This window comes from Hesperophylax consimilis, unplaced genomic scaffold (genome assembly GCF_061612785.1).
Source record: "Hesperophylax consimilis isolate HC1 unplaced genomic scaffold, BYU_Hcon_1.0 scaffold_103, whole genome shotgun sequence".
NCBI classification, from domain to species: domain Eukaryota; kingdom Metazoa; phylum Arthropoda; class Insecta; order Trichoptera; family Limnephilidae; genus Hesperophylax; species Hesperophylax consimilis.
Genome location: NW_028301328.1, coordinates 24242 through 30000, shown reverse-complemented (window position 1 = coordinate 30000; position 5759 = coordinate 24242). Strand labels below are relative to the sequence as shown.

The window sequence follows — 5759 nt, the reverse complement described above, 5'->3', positions numbered from 1 at the left end:
AACTCTCCTCCCGAACGCTACATTTCCCGGCGGCCCGCCGGGGCCGCAGGATTCAGCGCTGGGCTCTTCCCGTTTCGCTCGCCGCTACTCGGGGAATCCTCGTTAGTTTCTTTTCCTCCGCTTACTGATATGCTTAAGTTCGGCGGGTGATCTCTCCTGATTTGAGGTCGACAACAAAAATTTTATAAATTCGAGAAGTACGCAAAGCAAGTGTGCGCGTATTCTCGCCCGTGCAGACTCTGTCAAGCGGGCGCGAAACCGACGAGCGTCCGCGGAGGTGCGCGCGGCCGAGAGCGCGAAGATCGCCCCGGACAGCCGACCGCTCGCGCGGTAGACTGCCCAGTTTTCAGCGTCGTCGCTAGCTCAAGGCTCGCACGCGTTCCTCCGCGTTTGGTATAACGCAAGCGGAAATCGCGCGCATCGAGAGAGCACTTCGTCAAATTTAACCGGACGCCGAGGTCCCGGCGCGCGTCTCCGAGGAGACGACGCGCGCGGGCCCCGGCGACGCCGGCAACGCTCGCTCTGCGCGCCCCCGTCCGAGGACGGGGGCGAGAGAACAGTCTGGTCGCATTGTGTGCGCGACCCTCAAACAGGAGTGGTCCGTCGACAAACTACGTCTTGCTCGGACCGCAATGTGCGTTCGAAATGTCGATGCTCATGTGTCCTGCAGTTCACACTCTGACGCGCATTTAGCTGCGTTCTTCATCGACCCACGAGCCGAGTGATCCGCCGTTCAGGGTAATAATGATAACAAACATAAATAGATACGTTTTAGTTTTCGGTTTTTACAATTTGGTTTGCGTTTTCGAAATGTTTATAATTCCATTCGACAAAAAGATTAATTTTGTACCGCCGCCTTCACGGCGACGGGTAAAATTTCACCGGACGAGCGGATAGAGGACGAAGCCCTCCTCCGCTCGACGCCGGCGGTTCTCGGTTCGCATCGGCGCCCTCGGGCGATCTCCGACGCAGTAATTTAGCATTCGTTCGATTATGGTATATATGTATAATATATGTTTTGTTTCATAATAATATTTCATATCATGGAAAGCGCAAACATTAAACACAGGAAATGATCCTTCCGCAGGTTCACCTACGGAAACCTTGTTACGACTTTTACTTCCTCTAAATGATCAAATTCGGTCAAACTTTCCGACGCGTCGGATGCCCGTGAGAGCTTCCGCGCACCAGTCCGAAGACCTCACCAAATCATCCATCGGTAGTAGCGACGGGCGGTGTGTACAAAGGGCAGGGACGCAATCAACGCGAGCTGGTGACTCGCTTTTACTAGGAATTCCTCGTTCATGGGGGAGAATTGCAAACCCCAATCCCTATCACGAAGGGGTTTCATCGGGTTACCCGGGCCGTTAGGCCAAGGAGGACACGCTGATCCCTTCAGTGTAGCGCGCGTGCGGCCCAGGACATCTAAGGGCATCACAGACCTGCTATTGCTCAATCTCGTGCGGCTATATATACCGCCGGTCCCTCTAAGAAGATTTTCATTGTACGCCGGTAGTGAAGACCGCGAAACGCACGACCCCGACGCGCGAACGCCGAAGCCGCGCGCACACGGACCCTCGTGATACCGGTTGCACGTCTATTTAATAGGCTAGAGTTACGTTCGTTACCGGAATTAACCTGACAAATCGCTCCACCAACTAAGAGCGGCCATGCACCACCACCCACCGAATCGAGAAAGAGCTGTTAATCCGTCAATCCTTCCAGTGTCCGGGCCTGGTGAGTTTTCCCGTGTTGAGTCGAATTAAGCCGCAGGCTCCACTCCTGGTGGTGCCCTTCCGTCAATTCCTTTAAGTTTCAGCTTTGCAACCATACTCCCCCCGGAGCCCGAAAGCTTTGGTTTCCCGGGAGCTGCCCACCGGGTTAAAATTATGAAACTTCGGCGGATCGCTGGCTGGCATCATTTATGGTTAGAACTACAGCGGTATCTAATCGCCTTCGAACCTCTAACTTTCGTTCTTGATTAATGAAAACACCTTTGGCAAATGCTTTCGCTTTAGTCCGTCTTGCGACGATCCAAGAATTTCACCTCTAACGTCTCAATACGAATGCCCCCAGTCGTCCCTATTAATCATTACCTCTGGTATCAGAAAGCCAACAAAACAGAACCGAGGTCCTATTCTATTATTCCATGCGTACAATATTCAGGCAAGTGTTAGCCCGCTTTGAGCACTCTAATTTGTTCAAAGTAAACAGCCGCGACGGCCCGCCTCGGTGCGCGGCCGACCGTGAGGCCGACCGACACACGCCGGCGGTGGACGCACCGGCGAGAAGCCCCGCAGACGTGCCTGTCGTACCGCATTCGGTAGACCGACACCGCAGGACACAATTTCAACTACGAGCTTTTTAACCGCAACAACTTTAGTATATGCTATTGGAGCTGGAATTACCGCGGCTGCTGGCACCAGACTTGCCCTCCAATGGATCCTCATTAAAGGATTTAAAGTGTAATCATTCCGATCACGAGGCCTCGGACGAGTCCCGTATCGTTATTTTTCGTCACTACCTCCCCGTGCCGGGAGTGGGTAATTTGCGCGCCTGCTGCCTTCCGTGGATGTGGTAGCCGTTTCTCAGGCTCCCTCTCCGGAATCGAACCCTGATTCCCCGTTACCCGTGACAACCATGGTAGTCGCATAAACTACCATCGACAGTTGATAAGGCAGACATTTGAAAGATGCGTCGCCGGTGCTAGACCGTGCGATCAGCTCAAAGTTATCTAGAGTCATCTCGAATGGCGACGGACGGGGCGCGAACCCCGCCGCCGATTGGTTTTTGATCTAATAAAAGCATTCCTCCCGTTACCGGTCAGAACCTCGTTTGCATGTATTAGCTCTAGAATTGCCACAGTTATCCAAGTAACCGTGTACGATCTAAGGAACCAAAACTGATATATTGAGCCATTCGCGGTTTCACCTTAATTCGGCTTTTACTGAGACTTGCATGGCTTAGTCTTTGAGACAAGCATATGATTACTGGCAGGATCAACCAGGGAGCTGCACCACCGTCGGAGGGTTTTTAATCCTCCGAACGACAGAGGCCCGCCCTCGCGTAGAGGGCGCGGACAACACGGCGTTAAAGAACACGCGACGGAGTCACCCGCACGAGTCACGCTCATTATGCGTACCGCTATATTCTCCCGCTCGGCGACCGTCGCTAGACGAAAGCTCCGCGGGAAAATTTTTGCTTCAAACGAAGAAAGCGCGCGTAGGACGGCTCCCGCCCGAGAGAGAGAGACCGCACCCGCGACGACGCTATCGTCCGATTTATAATTCCCATTCGTAAAACGTGTACACCGAAAGCGCACGCCTTTGGCGAGGCAACAGTGAGACGGGGATAAAATCCTCCGCCTTTGCTTTTGAAAATTCTGCTCGCGCGGAACTCCAGAGTCAAAACATGAGCGCGAACGCCGCGCAGAAGCGGGCGTCACGTAGTTTCTCGCAAATAACACCGCCGACACGACCGATAGGCCGCCGCAGTTTGCGAACGCCGTGCATCGAGAGCCCGCCACACTCGGCGGGCACAAAGCTGTGCCGGGTCGCGTTCTCGCTCGGGACGGCGCCGAGCGCGATGCGCCCGCTCCGACCCCTCGAAGGCGCGCAGGCGGCCGGGCCGTCGGGCCTCGGGCGGCTCGCGAAACCGGGCACAAGGCGCTCGGTCTCGGTAAATAAATTTACTCTCGTCACTTACTTTCGTATTCGCATTTTGGAAATTTTAAATTATTTCATTTAATCGATGATACCGACCGACCGTTCCCGGTGAGTTTAAAAAAACTTAATACAGAGGTACGTAGTTATTTCAAATTTACACAATAAGAACATATTTCAAATAAAAATAAAAACTTAACATAGATATAATAATAATAATAATAAATAACTAACATAACTAACTAAATATATAACTAACAGATCGAGCGATTAGTCATAATAGAACCGATATAGTTTTACATGACAAAATTTTTAAAAATAACTTATATCATCGATGTCGCTATTCCGAATTCCTGTAATATTCAAAAATCTGTTAGTGAAAAAATAAGAAAATACACAGATTTAGGAAATGAGAAAAAAAGAATTTGGCATTCTCAGACTATAAAAATATTACCATTCGTTATTTCGGCTACCGGCATTATACCTAGCTCTCTTATTAAAAATTTAGGCGTATTAGATCTATCAAAAAATTTATATATAAAGATGCAAAAGTCGGTCATTTTGAATACATGTAGGATAACAAAAGATTTTTTTAAATGTTTATGTTGAGGGATCTGTAGGATTTATTTATAGGCCCCGTTAGGAGTTCTACCGAGCCGAACCCTCCGATATGAAAATATCTGGAGTCGGTGAATTATTTTCCCATTTGATCTCTGTTGAGTTGACGTGTTGTTCTTGTATTGTTTTGTATTTATTTTACTTTTTTAAATTTAAATTCCATTGACAAAGATCAATTTTTTGCTAATAAGTATTGGCAAAAAATTTTTATTGGCATAAAATTATATTGGCAGAAGATTTTATTGGCATCAAATTTTATTGGCAGAAAATTTTATTGGCCTAAAATTTTATTGGCATAAAATTATATTGGCAGAAAATTTTATTGGCATCAAATTTTATTGGCATCAAATTTTATTGGCAGAAAATTTTATTGGCATAAATTTTAATGGCAAAAATTTTTGTCAATTTATCTATTTGCAAAAATTGTAATCGCACCTAACCTGACCTGACCTAACCTAACCTAACCTAACCTAACCTAACCTAACCTAACCTAACCTAACCTAACCTAACCTAACCTAACCTAACCTAACCTAACCTAACCTAACCTAACCTAACCTAACCTAACCCAACCTAACCTAACCTAACCTAACCAAACCTAACCTAACCTAACCTAACCAAACCTAACTTAACCTAACCTAACCTAACCTAACCTAACCTAACCTAACCTAACCTAACCAAACCTAACCTAACCTAACCTAACCTAACCTAACCTAACCTAACCTAACCTAACCTAACCTAACCTAACCTAACCTAACCTAACCTAACCTACACTAACCCAACCTAACCTAACCTAACCTAACCTAACCTAACCTAACCTAACCTAACCTAACCTAACCTAACCTAACCTAACCTAACCTAACCTAACCTAACCTAACCTAACCTAACCTAACCTAACCTAACCTAACCTAACCTGATACATAAAGTAAATTCACCCGGCACCCACAAGACTAGGCAACATTTTAGAATTGTTATATTATATCATTTATTCTGTTGAGTTAAAAAAAAAAGAAAACTTAATAGACGACATTGAAATTAAATCAAATAAATTCATATTTACACGTACATTTTTTAAAAATATATTCAATTAAAAATTAACATTTTTACCTCTACAAGAGTCCAAAAACACTCGTCTGTGAAGTGTAAAAAAATAATAATAAAATTTTACTTTTAAAACATATGTAAATAGGAGAAAAAAAAAATCATAACAAAACATATAAAGTGAAGAGATTTTTGTATATTTATACATAAGTACATACATACATACATACATACATACATACATAGTAAGAAAACGATTTTAAAAGGGATTCGAATAAAACAAATTCACCGACTATTACAGACCGCGATGCGCCCGCTCCGACTCCTCGACTGCGCTCAGACGGACGCCCGGGCGGTCGGGCCTCTCGCGGAACCGGCCGCAGTAGCGCGAGCCGCGTCGCCTCATCTCCGGCCGTCTGCCCGACTGCTCACGCTCGGTCT

General features: G+C 46.7%; 3 non-coding genes across 3 annotated transcripts in view; all 3 read right to left on the bottom strand.

The window, feature by feature from the left end:
• Positions 1-170, bottom strand: part of LOC149408733 (large subunit ribosomal RNA) — a 4064-nt gene extending 3894 nt beyond the window's left edge. Inside the window, exon 1 of the ribosomal RNA XR_016305413.1 lies at positions 1-170. This exon is cut by the window's left edge and continues 3894 nt beyond it. This is a non-coding gene — a ribosomal RNA (large subunit ribosomal RNA).
• A 409-nt stretch (positions 171-579) lies between these two features.
• LOC149408732 (5.8S ribosomal RNA) lies at positions 580-741 on the bottom strand. The gene has a single exon (XR_016305414.1). It is a non-coding gene; the product is annotated as a 5.8S ribosomal RNA (ribosomal RNA).
• A 329-nt stretch (positions 742-1070) lies between these two features.
• Positions 1071-3010, bottom strand: LOC149408731 (small subunit ribosomal RNA). Its single transcript, XR_016305406.1, has one exon. It is a non-coding gene; the product is annotated as a small subunit ribosomal RNA (ribosomal RNA).
• Positions 3011-5759: the final 2749 nt, after the last annotated feature.